This window comes from Accipiter gentilis, chromosome 3 (assembly GCF_929443795.1).
Source record: "Accipiter gentilis chromosome 3, bAccGen1.1, whole genome shotgun sequence".
In the NCBI taxonomy this organism is placed as follows: Eukaryota; Metazoa; Chordata; class Aves; order Accipitriformes; family Accipitridae; genus Astur; species Astur gentilis.
Window position 1 is genome coordinate 49,175,509 of NC_064882.1, and position 23,699 is coordinate 49,199,207.

Below are 23,699 nucleotides of genomic sequence, written 5' to 3' on the forward strand. Positions count from 1 at the left end.
CAATATTCGGCGGGATAACACCATGGCTAATGGCATGGATTAAGGAAGCCTTACGATGGTTAGGTATATTGATATTAATCTGACTAATAGTCAGGATTGCGTATGGGTACATGATGAGAGGAGTCTCAAGGCTGACACACCAAGCTCTAATCGCACAAAAAGAAAAAGGGGGAATTGTTGGGAATTCGCTTGATCAAGATGGACATGGGTCTATAGAAAAGTTGTGCGAGCAGAGTTCTGTGTGAAAGAATGTCAGTTTGAGCAGCAAGACTAGGCCTTGGCCGAAAATAGCTGGCTTTGCTGATATCAGGAGAAAAACAACAGCTGGTCTCACTGTTATCAGGAGAAAGACAGGGACGGTATGACCTTGGCATAACTTCATAAGTAACTTTTGAAGAAGTTCCCATGAGAAAGTTACGGAACACGCATAGCTGCAAATCACAAGTGGGTGTGTTTTAGTAATGAATAAACATTTGCAATGTACCAATCATATTAGGACTAGTAGGCATAATTATCGCAAACTGTATAAATATGAGCTATCCGTGCAAATAAAGTTGAATCACTTCTATCACTCATATTGGGTCGACTTATGTGCATTCCTCCGCTGCTCCAACACTAAATTTATCAGATTGTTGGGTACGTAATCCCCTTCCTCGGGGGAACATGGAACTCCCCTTTTTAGGAATCCCGACCGCAAATTGGACATCTCTTCTTAAAGATGGGCCAGACAGGAATGGATCATGCCCTCATGGAAAAGGAAACACCCAACAGGGACCCAACTTTGATCTGGAGGTGCCCAACCCTAAAGAGCTCTTACTTACTGTCCGTTGCTTAAATATTACTGATAATATTTGGGGAGACGTGGATAATTGTAGCCTTGCGGAAAATCTGGGAACTTTTGATAAAGGAAAATTAGGATGTCTTGGGCTAAACTCAAGTATCAGTTTCTGTTATATCCGGAAACCAAAGGGTGGGCCAGGGAAGAAGGGGCAAGAGCAAGACAGAAGGGAGATGCATCTCGGTCCAAGATGCAACACAGGGCCAGGCTACTGGTGGCTCTGTGGGGATGGCAGGGCCAGAAAGAGTTTACCACCCCAGAACTGGAAGGGACACTGTGTTCAAGGATACCTTGCACCTCAGGCCGGTATATTCGAGGGAGCTTCGCCTCCCCGAGGGTTTTTGAGAACGCCTTGGCTCCGTGTAAAATGGGCTGAAAACCCACTAGGTATTCGAGGTACTGGGTACCATAGTTTTGTCCGATGGTTAATCCCCTCTTTAGGGGTGAGCGAGTTGGAGAAAGCTGTCGTGAATATATCTGCTACGTGAGAGACTGTAGAAAGTGCTACAATTGATGCAATTTGAGGGTTGCAACTGGAAACGCAATCCCCAAGTAAAGTAGTGCTCCAAGAGAGAATGGGATTGCACATGCTTTTAGCAAAAGAAGGGGGCTTATGTGTAGTTATCAACCAAACTTGCTGTACCTATATCAATCAAACCAACGAATTGAAACAGATCTTGAGGAGATATGGGAAAGGACTAAAATACTACATGAAGTTTCCCAAGATGACGCTTCTTGGGGCTCGACAGGCATATTAGAAAAACTAACCTCCTGGTTGCCAAATTTGACGTGGTTAAAGCATTTGTTTGTCACTGTAATAATCATCATTCTCTTGTCAGTGGTCCTTTGCATAGTGGTTCGATGTGGCCTCTTGTGCTGTAAGAGTACAGGAGACTCTTACAGTGAATGGAAAAAAGAATCAGTTACGACGAGGACTCGAGACCAACAAATACTTTGAGAGGTTGCTAGATAGGGAAATAATGTGTTAGAAGTACTAGGATTAAATATAGTAAAAGAATTTACTATTTTCTAGAAAAGGGGGGACTGAGACAAGGGGAGTCAAAAGAATCTTAGTAGACATAATCAAGGGGGGTGAAAGTTAGTGCTTACATCATTGAAATTAGCTGAGGTAGAGACAGTCCTTGATAAGAAGAGCTGGTCCCAAGAACCAGCCAATGAGGTAAAGACAATCCTTGGTAAGAAGCAGGAGCAGGCCCCAAGAGCCAGGTAAGACTGGTCTTGCGGCTTGGGTGAATACCAAGAAATCGCTGAGCCTGCGCAAGGGAAGAGGTTACTAGCGGTGACGAAGAGGAGTCATCCATCTTCATCTCTGTGACCACCAGATGACCACCATAAAGAGGCCCTGCGCAGGCGCAATTGGGAGGGGACTATGGAAATGACCTCTCGGAGCTAATTTTAATATGAAGCGGGGATAGGTCATGCATATGTATAAGCGTATTGTAAATATGTAACACCAGACGGTATAAACTTGAGGCGAACCGCCGAGTCGGGCGCGCATGACTTTGGTGGGACTACCCCCCGTGCCGCCCAGCGCTGAATGCACATACCTACTTTACAGTCTCGCCGATTGTGGAGTCTGTTTTCCGCACGTCAAACTTACCATTGCGTCTGCTGGCCTCGCCGGTGACTGATGTGATTTTAATAACTACATTGTTATTGCATTTAACGAGCTAATTTCCTACCTAGTTTAGAGACACACGTATCTCTTTCTGTCTACGCCTCAGAAAAATCAAGATTAACTCCTTAGCTGGTCACGTTGCCGATGCAACAGTTGTAGCTGTAGTACAGGAGCAGGTACCGTAGTTGCCAGTAAGTGTTGCTTTCTCTGTTCAGGGTCTCATTTGCTGTAAATTTAAGGCAGGTGAGGACAGTGCTGCTGCCCCTCCAGCTGCCTTTATAACTGCTGGTGGTTTACCCTTCCCCTTTCCCAGGGGATTGTGCTAAGGGTGGTGGGCGGAGGCTCGGGGCTATTTGAGCCACAGCCTCTGCTGAGGGAGCTCATTGTGCTCCTGGGTTTCTCTGGTGTTGGTGCTCAGCTCTTCCTTGAGGGCTTTGCAGCTTTTGAGCTGGCTCAGCCCTTTGGGAAGAGGTATCTGCCTGAGGTAAGAGCTTCAGGACCAGTCAAGGTTCAGCAGCATGTGTGGTAGAAAGTAACACTTTGTCCTGGGTTCAGCTGGGATAGAGTTAATTTTTACAGGAACCTGGGATGTGGGGGGCATAGCTGGGGCAGCTGACCTGAACTAGCCAAGGAGCTATTCCATACCATGTGACATCATGCTCAGTATATAAATGGGGAGCGGGCCCGGGAAGCGCTCGACTTTCGGTGGGGGAAGCGGCGGAGCGTCAGGTTCCGGGTGGTGAGCATTTGCACTGTGCATCACTCTTTTTGTTTACTGTTTTCTTAGTACCGTTGTTGTTGTTGTTGTTGCAATTTTGTTTTGTGTTGTCCCAGTAAACTGCCTTTATCTCAGCCCTCGAGGTTCCTTTTTTTTTTTTTTCCCTTTTCTCTCCTCTGTCTCCTCCCTATTCCACCGGAGGGGGGCAGGAGGAGTGAGTGAGCAGCTGCGTGGTCCTTTGTTACTGGCTGGGCTGAAACCATGACACACTTGTATGCAGCTTCCCCCCCCCCCCCCCTTCTTTTTTTCAGGTCAGTAATTTTGTTTCAAGTGTTCTGTTTCTCAAAATGAGCATTCGGCGATGGAGTTAGGTATTCTTTATTGCAGCGCTGGAAGCACGGGGGATCGCTCCTCCAAACGTGCTTCCTGGCTGGGACTAATTATATAGGTTAAATATGTGCCTTGCATACATATTCATAAAATTTCCGAGAAATAATATACATATTCATTGATTTTTTTCTGAGAAGTCATTAGCATATGTAAATGTCCTTTATGCATGTGTGTTGAAGGTCTTCGGTGGTCTTCTGGAGTCCTCTGGTGGTCTTCCATAGTCTTCCTCACTTGTCCGCTGTTTGGACTTTGTTGTATGAGTTTGCGCAGTATGATCCCCTTCTGGGCCCCACAAACAACTTCTCTGCTTATCACCTAGCTTTTGGCTCAGTCATCACAAGAGACAACATATTTTCTTATCAAACAGAATACCTCCTCAAAGAGGGCATCTTATTTTGTCTTACATTACAGACACGGGAATCCTGTGTTTTATGTCCTTGGCTTGTCTACGTAAATCAACTTATGGAGGCAGTTGTTAACCTTCTAACAAATTCCTGAGTCTTTTATTTAGCAACACACTGAGTCTAAACATACGTTCTATTTCTACATCTACTAGGCCTAGTGTCAGTCTCTGCATCAGTTCAGGGGGAGAAAGATGGTTTAATAGTATGCATTGGTTTTGTTTTTGTTTTTTTATTCTTCATGCATTGTGTTTTCCTGCAATTCCCAACTTTACTGAAGAAGGAACGTTGGTTTTTTTTTCACCAATTCTGCTGTGTAAGTTGTTGATATCTCTCTTAACGAGACCGATGGTGATATTGTTTAGCAGGGGTTAGGGTGAGCATCTTGTATGTATTTGTATACGGAGTTTTAGTATTTCTGAAGAAAGCAGAGGGGCCATGAGGCACAGTGCCCTTCAGGGTTTGGGATGCCTTTCCTCATTGCCCACAGAATGCCACGTTGTCCCAAGAATCTTTGCAGCTGGTGGCAGGCCCCTCGTAGATTACAAGCCTTGGGACTTGAGTTTATTTTGTGGGCATGGAGCAGAGCTCGGAGTCTCCGGGGAGCTGTAGGTTAGGAGGTGCCCCCAGAATTTGGGATGTGTCTCAGAAGAGCGGCTCTTGAGGAGTAGCCACTGAAGGGGGTTCAGGGTTGCAAATTGAGGGCAGGAGGTGTCAGGAAGCAGTGGGGTTCCTTTCCTGACAGTTGAGGAGAAGAAAAGGGGTTTCTTAAGTTTTGGGACTGCGGGGGAAAGGGAGGAGGGTTCACCAGCCCTTCTCAGAGGAGTTTTCCAGTGGGATTTGAATGTCATAGAATCATAGAATGGTTTGGGTTGGAAGGCACCATAAAGATCCTCTAGTTCCAAGTCCCCCAGAGACACCTTCTGCGAGACCAGGTTGCTGAAAGCCCCATTTGACTTGGCCTTGAATGCTTCCAGGCAGGGAGCATCCGCAGGTTCTCTGGGCAATGCGTTCCAGTGCCTCGCCACCCCTAGTGAGAAACGTCTTCCTAATGCCTAAACGAAATGTACCCTCTTTAGGACTAAAGCTGTTACCGCCTTGTCCTATGGCTGTACACCCTTGTAAAAAGTCCCTCTACAGGTTTCTTATAGGCACCCTTTACGTACCGTGAAGTCTGCTATAAGGTCTCCCGAAAAGCTGCGTGCCGGTGAGCGGTCCAAGAAGGTGAGACGGTCGTCAGCCGGGTCGGTGTTGAATAGCAAAGTATTATGGGGCTGCTCGGTTCAGCGTTTACCTTCTGTTGTGGAGGTGCTGTGTGGGCTGTCTTTGAATTGGATGAGCGTTTGAGGTGAGCTGTGGATTAGCGAGGAGGAGCATGGGGCCGATGGCTTCTCATGAGTGCCACGCTAACGTGGTTTCTCTCGGTACCTTAGGTACCACGAGTGACGACGGCTGCAGGGTCTGAGTCTGGAATGAGCGGGGAAGCGAACACGGTGGCACTCGTGAGGAGGGGGGAGTTGGGGAAGTAGTTGGCGTTGGCCAGCGGGATGCCTACGCCCTTTTCTGATTTGTTTGTGTTTGTTTTTTTTCGTTGCAGATGTTGAAGAGCAATGTGTCCCCTTCAGGAACATCCCAGTTAGCCCGTGTGGTTTTGTGGAGGCTGGATTTGGACCCTTGGTCCTCTGAAAGCTAAGTTGAGGGACCAGGCTGGGAGGAAGGGACAAAGCTGGGACTTGCAGGGAGGAGTTTTAAAGTTAGCACAGGAGAGAGGGCTGTCCCAAAGCAGTCGCCTTTGTGCAGGGAAAGGGAGCGGGTTGCTTTCCAGTACGAGACCCGTGTGTACCAGACCGGGCAGTTCCAGCCCGTGTCCGTGGTGGCGTGTAGTTTGTGTAGTCTGTCTTGTGCGCTTAGACCTTCCTCGGGTCTCGATGTCCTTGTCGCGCTTTGCGCCAGAGGAGCAAGGCATGCGCTTCGGGTGCTGTCCCTAGGGTTTCGAATGCTCTTGCTCATCGGCCCGGTGCCAATCGGGTGCTTCTTTTCTCGTGCTCGGAACTCTAAAGCATGGATCGGTCTCGGCGGGTTCCGGTCGGTGCTCTACAGCAGCATTATTTCGGGCTGCATCGGCAGCTCTGCTCTCTAGCTGTCTGTTTTCTCAGACTGGGACTTCTTCCCCGCATCCTGACATCCTTAGGTCCCGACGCCAGGCTTCTGGCGCATCTGTCGTCTGGGTTTTGACAGTGCTGTCTTGTAACGGGCCGTTCCATTTGACTCCTCTTCTCTGGGTCTGCCGTGGAGCCTCCTGGCCTCGCGGTTGTGGCCCCGTAGGTCATCTTGCCTGACGGCGCCTCCCGTCCGGGGGTCATTCTTCTTGCCGAGAGTTTTCTCTCTCTTTGAATCACCTCGTTGGTAGCCTTCCGCGTGGTGACGTTCTGCACGTGGTGTGCTTGGCTTGGAGCTGCTCTGCCCGGGGATGTAGAGTCAGGGGTAGGTGGAACAGCGATAAGAGTCTACGGGTGAAACGTTGATGTTCCTAGACCGTTTAGGTGAGGGTTGTACAGTCATCTGGGCTCGAGTAGCCATCAGCAGGCTGTGCGGACAGCCGTGCCGATAGTGTTTCACGGAGACGATTGGAGCCATGTGGCAGGGGCTGTTGAGGGGCAGTGAAGCGGATTTGACTCTCTAAGGTGTTAAGACTTGCACGTGATGGGCTCCAAGTTTGGCCCTGATTATTTTTTTTTGGTTGGTGGGGTGTAGGGTTTAGGGTTACTCCGTGTGGGACCCGGATGATAGAACACCAGTATGATGATTAAAGTCGCCCCTTTATTGAGCTTAGCTGATCATTCTTACACAATTCTCTAAGTTGTTTAGAAGCTTTGATTGGCTGCTGCACACAAGTATGTGGTGTCCACACGCACAAGCGTAAGCGGTGATTGGTTACATCGATACTGTCCACGCGTATAAACCTAAGATACAGTTAGTTATACTCGCTCTGTACACGCACATACACACAGGATGTAACTGGCGATGTTAGAGCATGCAAAACTTGTCTTAGTCCAATCGGTCGAGATAAGCCCCTGAATTGAGGTCGGTTGTGCCAAGTCCCTTTATCGCGGAATGTGCACCTGTGTTTTTCTAATAGGGATCTTTCTTCTTCTACCTTCTTGTTTGTTCTGTTCAGGGCCTTCAAAGGTGTCTGGAATGGTCTTGCAACCATGAGCTACTTTCAGGCCCAGCAACTAAGTTCCATATAATTGAACCCTACAGTGGGGGGTGGGGGGTTGTTGTTTGTTTGTTGGGTTTTTGGTTTTTTTTGTTTGTTTTTCAATGACAGGCTGTAGCTGGACTCCAGATGGACTTTGTAGATGGAATCAAGACCTCTGGAGTTGTGAAGCTCTTGCTCTGCATCCAGGTGACTCGTTCAATATGTTTGTGGGTTTTTTTTTTTCCAGATGTGGAGGGACAGGATGCGTCCCACAGAGTGATGGGGGAAGGCAGCAGAGCGCTGTAAGGAGGTGGGTCCGTGAGTGGACTCTGAAGGAAGATGGGTCCGGTGGCTCTATGAGACTGCTTTGCTTTGCTGTGTTTTGCAGTTTTCTTGCATTGTATTGGTCTGTATTTGCCTTTGCCTTGTGTTGTTTTGTTGTGTATTTGTATTGACTGTCATGTGAGACTGTCTCGCGTTGCCTGGCCCTGCATTGTGTTTTGTATTGCAGTGCTCTGTACTTGTATCGATTGCCACCTGAGACTGCCTTGCCTTCTGCGGTTCTGTATTGGTTTTGTATTGTTTTGGTCTGTACTTGTATTGACTGTCACGTGAGAGTCTCTTGCATTGGCCCTGTTCTGTTTTGTCTGGTATGGCAGTGCTCTGAGTTTTGCCTTGACCGAGGTAAGAGTACTGCCTTGTATGGCATTATATTTGCATGTGAATTACATGGCTCTACGTTCGTGTGTGTCCTGTATGGCATTGTAGAGGCAGCGTAGAAGGTTTAATGACTTTGGGCTCTTTGCATGCAAAGAGTTGTGGGGATCGCACTTGGGCTGTGAACTAGCATTGAGTAAGGCAGGAACTGGGCAATGGTGTTCGTCTTGTTTACGCGGACGCTTTGTGGCAGGTCTCTAGAACTGGTCAAGGCCTTGAGGTCTGAGTAGCAGCGTGATGGGTCTTGGAGTGATCAGTAACTTTGGGAGAGCTCTGTGTTTGTGATGCTCTGTTTTTTTTTTTCAAGTGCCATGGAGGACACTGGCTGTAAGGATGTGTTATTTTTGGAATAGGTGGGAAGCAGGGTAGGGGAGCGGTGGAGGACTTGACTTCTCTCTCAAGGATGAAGTGTCTGTTGACAAGCTTTGTGTGTTGTTTTTGCAGGTGATGACAGGGCACGAGAGGTGCTTGAAGGAACCTTGCATTTAGGTGACATGGCTGCTACGGAGGTTGGACTGTGACATGTGGTACTGTGAAAGCTCAGTATCGGGTTGAACATGAGTGGATGGTGGAGATGATGGTGCGTGTTGAAACATTGGTGTAACGGAAGGGCAGTTTGTGGGGAGGTTGGAAGGAGGTTGGGCTGGGGCCCGGGGTTTTGCAGGTAGGGCAATTTTTGAGGCCCCTGCTGCTGCAGGCACGGGGTGACGGCCTCTCCAGGCCTGTGGGCGGTAGGATAGATGAGGTGAGAGTGCGGGCTGGCGTGCGTGTTGTCTGAATGAGTGGTGTGTTGTGAATGTGTCTAACCTTGTAGGGTTATGTGGTTTAGAGTTTTTGGGTTTTTTTCCCTTTCAGGTTGGATGTAGAGTTGAGATGTTTTTTCAGGGAATTAGGAAAAAAACCCCAAAACTTAGAATAAAAAAGCCTAGCTGGGATCTGGGTTGGTTTTTGGTGTGTCCTCCCGTGCCCCATTTTTTTTCTTTTCCCTGGCCCCAGCTGCTCAATGAGGCAATGTTTATTGCCAATGTTTGGACAGGGCTTTGGCTCGTGCCTGGGTTTTCAAAGGCAGGGTGATTTTTTTCAAGGTTCCCGGGAACGGCATTCCCGTGGAGCGCTCCCCTGGAACCTGGTAATTGCCAGTCAGCACAGGGAAATATGTTGTTCGGTGGATGGTGTTTGGAAGACAGTTGAGGATTTTGTGGGCGAAGGGTGGGGGGAGTTGGACTAGATGGCCAGCATGGAGTAGGCCAGGGTTGTGAAGTGTGCGAGTGTAAGTTTATTTGTCTGCGGTGGGTTTGTAAAATATTTGGTTGCTCTTTCTAGCTTGTGATATAAATATATTTTTCAATTTCTGGTTTTGTGTCGAGGTGTGGAAGTGGATGGTCTGTCAAGATGATCGGAGCTCCCTCGTTTGCTGCCCGGGAACGGGGATCATGCAGGTAATGTCACCTCAGGGAGTAAAGCTTCTGGATGTGCAGCGACAGATGTAATGGGAGCAAGGAATGTGGAAAAGACCGCTCCGTAGAGCACTGCAGGTACTAAATAGTGGCATTTCTTCTTCAGGCAATGCTAATTTTCTGGAGTTTAAATGTATTTGTAAAAATAAGGATTAAAAGAAGACTAGAACTAATAGTGTCAAATATTTGACAAGTGAGGCCGTAAAGTCTTTTCTATATATTGTAGAAAAAGAAGGTTGTAGAATTGGACTTTAAATACTGACATAGCTGAAAGTATGTGGAATGAGTAATGGACCAAATGAAGCACTAAGAACAAAACGAAAGAAAGACAGGTAATTAGGTGTCCTTGTGGGAATCACAGTACTAATGGCAATCACAAAGGCAAGTGCGGAGCGAAGCATGTGCCCATAGGTAAACTTAGCTGTTGAAGTGAGTGAAAGTGTCTGTTGGCATTAGGCATCCAAGGGCGAGTTGTAGATACCTTGAGGTAAATGTAGCTGCTGCTGGGTTAATGGAGGGGGTGCATTCCTGCCTCTAGTGATTGCACAACTTTGAAATTGGAGCTGTAGCTCCATAAATGTGAAATGGGCTCGGGCGCGGTGCGGCGCCGAAATGGGCTCGGGCGCGGTGCGGCGCCGAAATGGGCTCGGGCGCGGTGCGGCGCCGAAATGGGCTCGGGCGCGGTGCGGCGCCGAAATGGGCTCGGGCGCGGTGCGGCGCCGAAATGGGCTCGGGCGCGGTGCGGCGCCGAAATGGGCTCGGGCGCGGTGCGGCGCCGAAATGGGCTCGGGCGCGGTGCGGCGCCGAAATGGGCTCGGGCGCGGTGCGGCGCCGAAATGGGCTCGGGCGCGGTGCGGCGCCGAAATGGGCTCGGGCGCGGTGCGGCGCCGAAATGGGCTCGGGCGCGGTGCGGCGCCGAAATGGGCTCGGGCGCGGTGCGGCGCCGAAATGGGCTCGGGCGCGGTGCGCCGCCGAAATGGGCTCGGGCGCGGTGCGGCGCCGAAATGGGCTCGGGCGCGGTGCGGCGCCGAAATGGGCTCGGGCGCGGTGCGGCGCCGAAATGGGCTCGGGCGCGGTGCGGCGCCGAAATGGGCTCGGGCGCGGTGCGCCGCCGAAATGGGCTCGGGCGCGGTGCGCCGCCGAAATGGGCTCGGGCGCGGTGCGCCGCCGAAATGGGCTCGGGCGCGGTGCGCCGCCGAAATGGGCTCGGGCGCGGTGCGCCGCCGAAATGGGCTCGGGCGCGGTGCGCCGCCGAAATGGGCTCGGGCGCGGTGCGCCGCCGAAATGGGCTCGGGCGCGGTGCGCCGCCGAAATGGGCTCGGGCGCGGTGCGCCGCCGAAATGGGCTCGGGCGCGGTGCGCCGCCGAAATGGGCTCGGGCGCGGTGCGCCGCCGAAATGGGCTCGGGCGCGGTGCGCCGCCGAAATGGGCTCGGGCGCGGTGCGCCGCCGAAATGGGCTCGGGCGCGGTGCGCCGCCGAAATGGGCTCGGGCGCGGTGTTACTTTTCTTAAAGGGGCTGAAGTACTGTGTAACTCTGAAGTGGGCTTGATAGTGGATTATATGTGTGTAATACGTGAGGGTTTGTTTTTTTATTCTGTATTTCACTGTCCCTGTTGTCCTTCCTGTTTTTCTCTTTCCCTGACCGTTTGTGGTGTTCCCTACTCTTTTTATTCATGTCTTCTCTTTCTCTCTGCAATCTCCTGTGCTTTTCATAGTCTCTCTCTATCTCTTGTCATTATTCTCATCTGTCATGCTATCTTACTTTCTGTCCCATTGTATCACGTTGTATCTATTCCTCCTGCTTTTTTCTCCATCTGTCCAGATCCCTCTCCCTTTTTTCTTCTATTGCTGTCCCTCTGCCCTGCTTCCTCTTGTGATCTTTTCTGTATTTCTCTGTTCCCTTCCCTCTTCTATCCTTTCTAACTGCATCCCCCTCTCGAGCTAGCTGTCCCTTCTCTTTTCTCTCTTCCTCCATATCTCTCTCACAGCCTGTCAATCACAGTTGTTTTTTCCTCCAGTGCTGTCCTGGTCTGGCCCTTGTTTCTCACTCTCGTTCTGTCATGCTCCCTGTGTCTTTTTTGAACTCCTCCATCTCTCTCCTGCAGCCTATCGCTATTTTTTCCCTCTGTCATCCCTTTGTCCTTCTTCGAGTATTTGTGTCTCTCTCCCTTTGTTCTCCCTCCCTTCCTTTTTTTCCTTTCTTGCTACATCTCTGTTCTGCTCCCTACAATGGAATCAAATCCAGCCAGTTTTTCACCCAGCAAAGAGTACGCTTGTCTAAGCCAGGAGATGACAGCTTCTCGAGGAGTATGCCATGAGAGACGGTATCAAAGGCCTTGCTGCAGTCAAGGTAGGTAACATCCACAGCCTTTCCCTCATCCACTAGGTGGGTCACCTGGTCACAGAAGGAGATCGGGTTGGTCAAGCAGAACCTGTCTTTCATAAACCCACGCTGACCAGGCCCAATCCCCTGCTTGCCCCAGACTTGCCACGTGAGCACTCTCAAGGCAATCCGTTCCATAATCTTCCCTGGTACCGAGGTCAGGCTGACAGGCCCGTAGTTCCCCGGATGCTCCTTCCGACCCTTCTCATAAATGGGCATCACACCGGCAAGTCTCCAGTCCTCTGGGACCTCCCCCGTTGACCAGGATCGCCAATAGATGATGGAGAGCAGCTAGGGAAGCACCTCTGCCAGTTCCCTCTCCCCTCTTGGATGGATTCCATCTGGTCCCATGGATTTGTGAGCATCTGGATAGCGTAGTAGGTCACTAACTATTTGCTCCTGGATTAACGGGGGGGGGTGTGTGTGTGTGCATATATTCTGCTCTTCATTCTCACCTTCCAGCTCAGGAGGCAAGAGTACCCTGAGGACAACTGGTCTCCCTCTTAAAGACTAAGGCAAAGAAGACATTAACTATCTCAGCCTTTTCCTCATCTCTGGTGGCAACATTCCCTTCTGTATCCCTTAAAGTATAGATATGCTCCTTGGGATTCTTTTGACCGTTAATGTGTTTGTAAAAACATTTTTTGTCGTCTCTTATGACAGCGGACAGATTTCCTTCTAGCTGAGCTTTTGTCTTTCTAATTTCCTTTCTCTATGACCTAACAGGATCCCTGCACTCCTCCCAGGTTGCCCACCCTTTCTTCCAGAGATGATAGATTCGCCTTTTGTTTCCTGACTCCTAGCAAAAGCCCCCTGTTCAGCCAGGCCTGTCGTTTTTCTCGGCGATTCGACATTGTGGCACGGGGGAATAGCCTGGTCCCGAGCTGTTAAGATCTCCTTCTTAAAGAACGTCCGTCCTTCCTGGACCCCTTTGCCCTTCAGGACCATCTCCCAAGGGACTCTCTCAACCAGTGCCTCAAAGAGGCCAAAGTTTGCCCTCCACAAGTCCAGAGCACAGGTTTTGCTACCCCCCTTCCTTGCCTCACCAAGAATTGAGAATTCTGTCATTTCACGGTCGCTAAGCCCAAGACGGCCTGTGACCATCACACCTCCCACCAGTCCTTCCCTGTTCGTAAACAATAGATCTAGCAAGGCTCCTCCCCTGGTCGGCTCACCTACCGCCTGTGTTGGGAAGTTATCTTCCACACGCTCCAGGAACCTCCTAGACTGTTTACTCTCTGCTGTGGCATATTTCCAGCAGACATCTGGACACTTGAAGTCCCCCACGAGAACAAGGGCACGCGATTCTAAGACTACTGCCAGCCGCTTGTAGAACGATTCATCTGTCACTTTGACCCGGTCGGGCGGTCTATAACAGACTCCCAGCACAATATCTGCCTTATTGGCCTTCCCTCTCATCCTTACCCATAAGCGCTCCACCTTGTCATTGCACTCGGGTAGCTCTGTACGGTCCAAACCCTGCCTAACATAGACAGCCACCCCGCCACCTCTTCTACCTTGCCGATCCCTTCTGAAGAGCTCGTAGCCATCCGTCGCATCACTCCGCTCACAGGAGGCGTCCCACCGTGTTTCCGTGATGGGGAGTAAGTCATATGTATCCTGCCGCGCAATGGCTTCCAGCTCCTCCCGTTTATCGCCTGTGCTGCGTGCGTTGGCATAGATGCATTCGAGCTGGCCTATCGAATCCACCCCTAACGTCGTCACACGCTGCCCCCAGGCTCACCTCTGGTGCACCTAGTCTTATCCCTTACCTGCGGAGAGTTGCGAGCAGGGAAGACACAGAACACTCAATATGAGATCCTGCAAGCGTCTTCAATCTTTATTTCTAACAGGGTTCTTTTATATGATTTCTATAACATATGCCTACTAGTCATTCTCTTATTCGTTACATGATAAAAAAGTTACACTCACATACTGCACATACTTACGGTTACAGGCTACTTATTTTTACATTTCTTCAACCACAACTTCTCTTCACAAAGTTCCTTGCTTTCGCCACTGTCTTGTCGAAGCAGAAATCTTCTTGCTTGCACAACGCCTCTGCAGACTTGTGACCCTGTTCCATTTAGCATTCCTCAACACTTACCCCCTTCAACCCTAGTTTAAAGCCCTCTCTCTGAGGCCCACCATCTCACGAGCGAGGATTCTTTTACCCCTTTGAGATAGCCGGATACCATCTGTCACTAGCAAGCCCGGTGCCGTGTAAACCTCCCCGTGATCAAAAAACCCCAAATGCCACCGATGGCGCCAGCCTCTGAGCCACGTCATCACCAGGTGTGGTTTCCTGTTCCTTTCAGTATATTTCCCTGCCACTAAGGGATTGAGGAAAACAGTACCTGTGCTCCTTCCACTAATCGCCCCAGTGCCCTGCCAGCCGCTTGTAGAATGATTCATCCGTCTCTTCAACCTGGTCAGGTGGTCTGTTACAGACTCTCAGCACAATATCTGCCTTATCGGCCTTCCCTCTCCTCCTCAACCTGTGGGATGGGTCAGGACTGCATATTGGGCCCTCTGTCCCCCTCAGAAGGGACTCGCCTATGACAATTACCCTCCTTTTTCTTTTTTTTGGGGGCTTTGGGAACGCATGGGGCTGCCCGACTGAGCCTGGGCACCTCCCTGGATAGGGCTTCACCTACACCCTGATCTTCATTGACCTGGTCCTCAAGTTCCAGAGCCACGTTCCTGTTCCGTAGGGGCAACTGGGAAGGTGAGGGAGACCGGGAGGGGACTCGCCTGCCTCCCCGAGCAGGGACCTGTATCCATTCCCCTGCATCTCTTAGGTCCCCTCCTGCCCGGTGGCGATGGGGCAGGGGAACCTCCGCTTCTCGCGGAGCCTCCATCCGCTGCCTCTGCCCCAGGGATGGTAGGGTGTGGGTCCACCAATCTATCTCCCTCTCATGCTCCTTGATACTCCTCAACCTTTCCACTTCCTCCTTCAGCTCTGCCACCAGGCTGAGCAGATCATCTACCTGGTCACATCTCACACAAGAGGTGTCCCCGCTGCCCTCCAGCATCAGTGATAGACTCGGGCACTCCCCGCAGCCAGATACCCGGACAGCTGCACGTTTACATGGGAGCTCAGTCTGCGTCACCACATTTTTCCTAGCAATGGCTTTCACCTCAGTGGCAGCGATACTGGGGTCCCCTTCTGAGGACGATGCCCACCGCTTCAGTAGCCTGCTTGAGCTGGGGGGGGGGGGGGGGGAGGCTGCGCCCTGCCCTCACGAACTGCAGCGCAAACTGCCGCACCACGGCACACCTGTCTGACGCACCACGCGCTGCTTCCTGTGCTCCTCAGGGCCATTTAAATCTCCCACAGTTGCCCCTGGCAATGCCCATGCCGCGGCAGCCTGTCTCGTGAGAGCTGCCTGCTCTGCTCGGTCCCTCTGCTCTTCCCCGGGGCTCCTGGACCTCAGGAACCTCCCGGTCTGCCTCAATCTATCGCTTAGTTGCCAACTTACCATTGCGTCTGCTGGCCTCGCCGTTGACCGATGTGATTTTAATAACTACATTGTTATTGCATTTAACGAGCTAATTTCCTACCTAGTTTAAAGACACACATGTCTTTTTCTGTCTACATCTCAGAAAAATTAAAATTAACTCCTTACCTGGTCACATTGCCGATGCAGTAGTTGTAGCTGTAGTACAGGAGCAGGTATTGTAGTCGCCAGTAAGTGTTGCTTTCTCTGTTCAGGGTCTCATTTGCTGTAAATTTAATGCAGGTGAAAACAGTGCTGCTGCTCCTCCAGTTGACTTTATATCTTCTGGTGGTTTGCCCTTCCCCTTTCTCAGGTGATTGTGCTAAGGGTGGTGGGCGGGGGCTCAGGGGTATTTGAGCCACAGCCTCTGCTGAGGGAGCTCATTGTGCTCCTGGGTTTCTCTGGTGCTGGTGCTCAGCTCTTCCTTGAGTGCTTTGCAGCTTTTGAGTTGGCTCAGCCCTTTAGGAAGAGGTGTCTGCCTGAGGTAAGAGCTTCAGGACCAGTCAACGTTCTGCAGCATGTGTGGTGGAAAGTAACACTTGTATGCAGCTTTTTTTCCCCTTTTCTTTTCTTCAGGTCCGTAGTTTTGTTTTGAGTGTTCAGGGGTAGAAAGACAGTTTAATAGTATGCATTGTTTGTTTTTGTTTGTTTTTTTTTTCTTTTAATTCTTCATGTATTGTGTTTCCCTGGAATTTCCAACTTTATTGGAAAATGGAGCCTTGTTTTTTTCACCAGTTCTGCTGTATGCTGTGTAAGTTGATGATATCTCTCTTAATGAGACCGATGGTGACATTGTTTAGCAGGGGTTAGGGTGAATGTCCTGTATGTATTTGTATATGGAGTTTTAGTATTTCTGAAGAAAGCAGAAGAGCCGTGAGACACAATACCTTTCAGGGTTTGGGATGCCTTTCCTCATTGCCCACAGAATGCCATGTTGTCCCTAGAATTTTTGCAGCTTGTGGCAGGCCCCTTGTAGATTACAAGGCTTGGGACTTGACTTTACTTTGTGGGCATGGAGCAGAGCTCAGAGTTTCTGGGAAGCTGTAGGTTAGGAGGTTCCCCCAGAGTGGAACTGCTGTTGCAGATTATTCCAGATGAGTTCACCTACTGTGGATTACCTAGGTGGAGCCCCTGGTGAAGGTAAACCTTATGCATGACCCCCCCAGCATGTGCATGTTCTTGTGCATGTATCTTACCACTGCGAATTATCCATCTAACACACCTTCCTTGTGAGTTTTTTCCCATGCTGATTGGTGGGGGTGTCACACCCTTCTCCCCCACCTGCTGTGTATCCCTGAAGTTCCATGTATTCTTGGTGTTATTTGTGGCTGCTGTCCTGTCTGTGTTCCCCCCCCCCCCCCCCCCCCCCCCCAAAAGTGCAGGGGTGTGGCTTCAGCTGACCATTTCCTGCATGACTGCAGGGGGTGTTGTTGCCCCCCTGCCCTTCTGGGACATGGCTGCTCCTTTTCCCCCCATGTATTTCCATGCCCCTCCATGGAAAGGAGCATGAACATGTGGTGTCTTTTGTGCTTTGGGGCTCTTGTACCTCTGTTAAGGGAGTCAGGTGGAGACATGCTCAGGGGGACTCTGCATCATTGGCTATTCACAGTAAAGAATTTGTTTTGCAACCAGAGATATTTTGGAGATGGAATTCTTAAGGGATCGAATTCTGCTCTTTGATTCATTCCTATCCAGAAGGTAGTTCTGGTAGAAGTAAGGTGGTATGCACAGCTTTGCTAGAAGTGAAGCATAACCCCAGAGTGTTTTGGGTTTTTTTATAGGAAATTGAAGCACATCATTTTTGGTAACAACAACAGTGTCATTGCATTTAATGAGCTAGTTTCTTACCTAGTTTAGAAGGGCATCTTTTTTTTTTCTATCTACACCCCAGACAAACTAAATTTAATTTCATACCTGGTCCTATTGCTGGTGCAATAGGTGTAGCTGTAGCACAGGAGCAATTAGTGTCCTTTCCTGGGGGAGTTTACTTTCTCTGTTCAGGGTCTCATTTGCTGTAAATTTAAGGCAGGTGAGGACAGTGCTGCTGCTCCTCCAGCTGACCCTATAACTGCTTGTGGTTTGCCCTTCCCCTTTCTCAGGTGATTGTGCTAAGGGTGGTGGGTGGGGGCTCGGGCTAATTGAGCCGCAGCCTCTGCTGAGGGAGCTCATTGTGCTCCTGGGTTTCTCTGGTGTTGGTGTTCAGCTCTTCCTTGAGTGCTTTGCAGCTTTTGAGCTGGCTCAGCCCTTTGGGAAGAGGTGTCTGCCTGAGGTAAGAGCTTCAGGACCAGTCAAGGTTCTGCAGCATGTGTGGTAGAAAGTAACACTTTTATACAGCTGTGCTTTTTCCCCCCCCTTTCTTTTTTTCAGGTCAGTAGATTTGTTTTGAGTGTTCAGGGGTAGAAAGATGGTTTAATAGCAGGCACTGTTTTTTTTAATTCTTCATGTGTTGTGTTTCCCTGGAATTCCCAACTTTTTTGAAAATGGAACCTTGTTTTTTTCACCAGTTCTGCTGTGTGCTGTATAAGTTGATGATATCTCTCTTAATGAGACCGATGGTGACATTGTTTAGCAGGGCTTAGGGGGAGTGTCTTGCATGTGTTTGAATATGGAGTTTTAGTACTACTGATGAAAGCAGAAGGGCTGTGAGGCACAGTGCCTTTCAGGGTTTGGGATGCCTCAATGCCTTTCCTCATTGCCCACAGGATGCCATGTTGTCCCTAGAATCTTTGCAGCTGGTGGCAGGCCCCTCTTACATTACAAGCCTTGGGAATTGACTTTATTTTGTGGGCATGGAGCAGAGCTCAGATTCTCTGGGAAGCTGTAGGTTAGGGGGTGCCCCCAGAATTTGGGATGTGGCTCAGAAGAGCGGCTCCTGAGGAGTAGCCACTGAAGGGGGTTCAGGAGTGCAGATTGAGGAAGCAGTGAGGTTCCTTTCCTGATAGTTGAGGAGAAGAAAAGGGGTTTCTTAAGTTCTGGGACTGCTGGGAAAGGGAGGAAGGTTCACCAGCCCTTCTCAGATGAGTTTTCCAGTTGGTTTTGAATGTTATAGAAGTGTAGAATGGTTTGGGTTGGAAGGCACCATAAAGATCCTCTAGTTCCACCCCCCACCCCCCCCCCCCCCACCCCCCCCCCGGGACACCTTCCGTGAGACCAGGTTGCTGAAAGCCGTATCTGACCTTGCCTTGAATGCTTCCAGGGAGGGAGCACCTGCAGGTTCTCTGGGCAATGCGTTCCAGTGCCTCACCACCCCTAGTGATAAATGTCTTTCTAACACCTAAACTAAACGTACCCTCTTTAGGACTAAAGTCGTTATGGCCTTGTCCTATTGCTGTACTCCTTTGTGAAAAGTCCCTCTGCAGGTTTCTTATAGGCACCCTTTACGTACCGTGAAGTGTGCTATAAGGTCTCCTGCAAAGCTGCATGCTGGTCCGAGAAGGTGAGGCGGTCGTCAGCCGGGTCGGTGTTGAATAGTGAAGTATTATGTGGCTGCTCGGTTCAGCGTTTACCTTCTGTTCTGGAGGTGCTGTGTGGGCTATCTTTGAATTGGGTGAGCATTTGAGGTGAGCTGTGGATTAGTGAAGGAGGAGTGTGGGGCTGATGAATTCTCATGAGCGCCATGCTCACTTAGTGTCTCTCGGTACCTTAGGTAGCAGGAGTGACGACAGCTGCAGGGTCTGAGTCGAACAAGTGGGGAAGCGAACATGGTGGCACTTGTGAGGAGGTGGGAGTTGGGGAAGTAGTTGGTGTTGGCCAGTGGGATGCTTACTCCCTTTTCTGATTTGTTGTTTGTTTGTTTTTTAAATTGCAGATGTTGAAGAGCAATGTGTCCCTTTGAGGAACATCCTAGTTAGCCTGTGTGGTTTTGTGGAGGATGGATTGGGACCCTCAGCCTTCTGAAAGCTATGTTGAGGGACCCGGGCTGGGGAGAGGCTGGGAGGGAGGGACAGAGCTGGGAAGTGCCGGGAGGGGTTTTAAAGTTAGAGTAGGAGGGCAGGAGCCGTCCTGTGTGGGCAGGCGAAGGGAGCAGGTTGCCTTTCAGCATGAGAGCAGCGTGTCCTGGGCAGGGCAGTTCCAGCCTGTGTCCATGGTGGCGTGCAGTTTGTGTAGTCTGTGTTCTGTGCCTTAGGCCTTCCTCAGGTCTCGATGTCCTCATCGTGCTTTTTGCCGGGGGAGCGCGGCATGCGCTTTAGGTGCCGTCCCTAGGGTTTTGAATGCTCTTGCTTATCAGCACAGCGCCAATCGGGTGCTTCTTTTCATGTGTTCGGAGCTCTAAAGCATGGATTGGTCTCGTCATATTCCAGTCGGTTCTTTTTGCGTTGCTCTTTTGGGCTGCTTTGGCAGCTCTGCTCTCTAGTAGTCCGTTTTCTCAGACTGGGAGTTCTTCCCTGCCTCTTGATGTTCCTAGATCTTGATGACAGGCTTCTGGCGCGTCCATGGTCTCGGTTTTGACAGTACCATCTTTTAACAGGCTGTTACGTGGGACTCCTCGGGGGTCTGCCGTAGAGCCTCCTTGTCTTAGTGTTTTGGACTCTGTAGGTCATCTTGCCGGATGGCACCTCCCATCTGGGAGTCATTCTTCTTGCTGATAGTTTTCTCTCTGAATCACCTTGTCTGTAGTCTTCTGTGTTGTGTTGGTCCGTGCACAGGTGTGCTTGGCTTGGAGCTGCTCTGCCCGGGGCTGTTGAGTCAGGGGTAGGTGGCACAGCGATAATAGGGTTGTACTGGTTTTTAAATGGCTGGTTGTAGCTGGAGTACTGGTATTCCTAGATGGAATCAAAGTCTCTGGACTTGTTAAGCTCTCGCTCTGCATCCAGGCTGATTCATTCAATATGGGGCTTTATTCAGATGCGGAGAGATGAGATGTGTGCCCCAGGGCAACGGAGGAGGGGAGCGGAGTGCCATAAGGAGGTGGATCTGTGAGTGGAGTGGGAGGGAAGATGTGGCTGGTGGCTCTATGACTAGCTGATAGGGATTTCTTTTTTCTTTTATTAATTTTCAGTTGTGAAGCAAGGAGTGAAGCGGCCATGAGTGCTGGAGGTGTCTCTGGCAAGGTGAGCTCTGACTACTGGGTTAAAGGAACTGTTCCTTTGGAGGTGTTGCATTGTTGGTAAAGTTGGAATCACCCCTTGTTTGACTTTGCAGGCAGTGCGCATGCTTTGATGTGGCAAGCTCTTGATGACAGAGCGGGGTATTTGAGTGGCCAAGGTAGAGGAGAGGGAGTTGGGAATCGGTCCAAGCAGGCTAAGGTTTCAGGCGGCCTCTCAGCATGCGTCTCCCGCTTTGTTTTTTCCACGTGGGGCACGCAGCCTCAGAGGAGCCATGCCGCAGGCCAATGAGGAGTTTGAGAAGGTGAGGTGGTTGTGGGCTGGGTCGGTGTTGAATATCGAAGTATTGGGTGGTTGCTCGGTTAAGCGTTTACCTTTTGTTTTGCAGGCGCTATGCAGGCCAGCTTTGGAATGGCATGAGCCTTTGAGGTGAGCTGTGGCTGATGGAGGAGGAGCATGGGGCTGGTGACGTCTAGCGACTGCTGTGCTAATTCTGTGCCTCTTGCTGTCTCAGGTACCCTGAGAGATGATGGCCGCAGGGTGTGACCCTGGAAAGAGCAGGTAAGCATAACACTGTGTTGGGGGTGTGTGTGTGTGAGATTGTGGGCTTTTGAGAAATTAGCTCGTGTTTGCTGATGGGTTGGTTACTGCCTCTTCTGATTGTGTTGTTGGTGGTTTGGTTTTGTTTACTCTTTTCACTGCAGATGATGAAGAGGAACCTGGCGACTGCCAGATGGTCCCAGTTAGCCAATGTGAGTTGTGCGGAGGCTGGATTCGTACCGTCGGTCCACTGAAAGTTAAGTTGAGGCACGCGGGCTGGGGAGTGGCTGGGAGGGAGGGAGGGACAGAGCTGGGAATTGCCGGGAGGGGTTTCAAAGTTAGAGTAGGAGGCCAGGAGCTGTCCTGCGTGGGCAGGTGAAGGGAGTGGGTTGCTTTTCAGCCTGAGACCAGTGCGTGCCAGGCAGGGCAGTTCCGGCCTGTGTCTGTGGCGGTGTGTAGTTTGTGTAGTCTGTCTTGCGTGCCTTTGACCTTGTTCGGGCCTTGACGCAGTCATCAATCTTTGCGCTCAGGGAGCGTGGCGTGTGCTTTGGCAGCAGTCCCTCGGGTCTCGAATGGCCTTACTCATCGGCACTGTGCCAATCGGGTGCCGCTTTCTTGCGCTTGGAGGTCTGAAGCATGGTTTGGTGTCGGAAGGTTCCCGCCGGTTCTCTTTTGCGGTGCTCTTGTGGGCTGCTTTGGCAGCTCTGCTCTCTAGGCGTGCGTTGTCTTGGAACGGGAGTTCTTCCCTGACTCTTGACGTTCCTAGGTCTTGATGACAGGCTTCTTGCGCATCCACTATCTCGGTTGTGACGGTACCATCTTGTAACGGGCCGTTCCTTTTGCCTCTTCTTCTTTGGGGCCGTTGTCGAGGCTCCTGGCTTCGTGGTCTTCGACGCCGTAGGTCATCTTGCCGGCTGGCAGGTCCTGTCTGGGAGTCATTCTTCTTGCAGAGAGTTTTCTCTCTCTCTTTGAATCGCCTCGTTGCTACGTTTTGTGTGGTGCGTGGGTGCGTTTGGCTTGGAGCTGCTCTGCCCGGGGATCTGGAGTCAGGGGTAGGTGCAACAGCAATAGGAGCGTATGGGGGAGGTGGTCAAATGTCATGGGGTCAGGGTCAAAGGTCAGCATGGTCAGTGGTCAAAGCTCACAGTGCCTGCCTAGGGCCAGACTTCGTGGGGGTCAGGCGTCAACAGTCACAGGTCAGCTGTCAAGGGGTTAGGATTAGGTTGTCAGTTTAGGATTAGAGCTTAGGGTTAGGGAGTCATGTCAGGGTTGGGGTGGAGCCGCAGGCCGATGTGCCGTCTGAGGAGGTGAGGTGGGTGGGGGCTGGGTCCGTGTTAAATATCGAGGTATTAGCTGGTTGCTCAGTTAAGCGTTTCCCTTTTGTTTTGCAGGCGCTGCGCGGGCCATCGTTGGAACGGGACGAGCGTCTGAGGCGAGCTGCGCCTTAGGGCGGAGGAGCGTGTGGCCGGTGCCTTCTCGTGAGGGCTGTGCTAATTCTGTGCATCTTGCTTTGTCAGGTACCATGAGAGAAGGTGGCCGCAGGGTGTGACCCTGGAAAGAGCAGGTAAGCATAACGCTGTGGTGTGTCTGTGAGAAGTGGGCTTTTGGCAAAGTAGCTGGTGTTGGCTGATGGGTTACTTGCTGCCTCTTCTGCTGGTGGTGGTGGTGGTTGTTTTTTTCACCGTCTTCACTGCAGATGACGAGGAGGAAGCTGGCGACTGCCGGACGGTCCCAGTTCGCTGATGTGATTTGTGCGGAGGCTGGATTCGTACCCTCGGCCCTCAAAGTTAAGTTGAGGGATGCGGGCTGGGGAGCGGCCGGGAGGGAGGGAGTGACAGAGCTGGGAAGTGCTGGGAGGGGTTTCAAAGTTAGAGTAGGAGGGCAGGAACTGTCCTGTTCGGTAAGGTTTAATGGAGCGGGTTGCTTTTCAGCCTGAGACCAGCGCGTGCCGGGCAGGGCAGTTCCGGCCTGTGTCTGTGGCGGTGTGTGGTTTGCGTCATCTGTCTTGCGTGCTTTCGACCTTGTTTGGGTCTCGACGCCGTCATCGGTCTTTGCGCTCGGGGAGCGTGGCGTGCGCTTTGGAAGCAGTCCCTAGGGTTTCGAACGGCCTTCCTCATTGGCACCGTCCCAGTCGGGTGCCGCTTTTCTTGCGCTCGGAGGTCAGAAGCGTGGATCGGCGTCGGAAGGTTCCCGCCGGTTCTCTTTTGCGGGGCTCTTGTGGGCTGCTTTGGCAGCTCCGCTCTCAAGCCGTGCGTTGTCTCGGAACGGGAGTTCTTCCCCGCCCCTTGCTGTTCCTAGGTCTCGATGACAGGCTTCTTGCGCGTCCACGATCTGGGTCGTGACGGTACCATCCTGTAACGGGCTGTTCCTTTTGCCTCTTATTCTTCGGGGCCGTCGCGAGGCTCCCGGCTTCGTGGTCTTGGACGCCGTAGGTCATCTTGCCGGCTGGCAGCTCCCGTCCGGGAGTCATTCTTCTTGCGGAGAGTTTTCTCTCTCTCTTTGAATCGCCTCGTTGCTACGTTTTGTGTGGTGTGCGTGGGTGCGTTTGGCTTGGAGCTGCTCTGCCTGGGGATCTGGAGTCAGGGGTAGGTGCAACAGCAATAGGAGCGTATGGGGGAGGTGGTCAAATGTCATGGGGTCAGGGTCAAAGGTCAGCATGGTCAGTGGTCAAAGCTCACAGTGCCTGCCTAGGGCCAGACTTCATGGGGGTCAGGGGTCAACAGTCACAGGTCAGCTGTCAAGGGGTTAGGATTAGGTTGTCAGTTTAGGTTTAGAGCTTAGGGTTAGGGAGTCACGTCAGGGTTGGGGTGGAGCCGCAGGCCGATGTGTGGTCTGAGGAGGTGAGGTGGGTGGGGGCTGGGTCCATGTT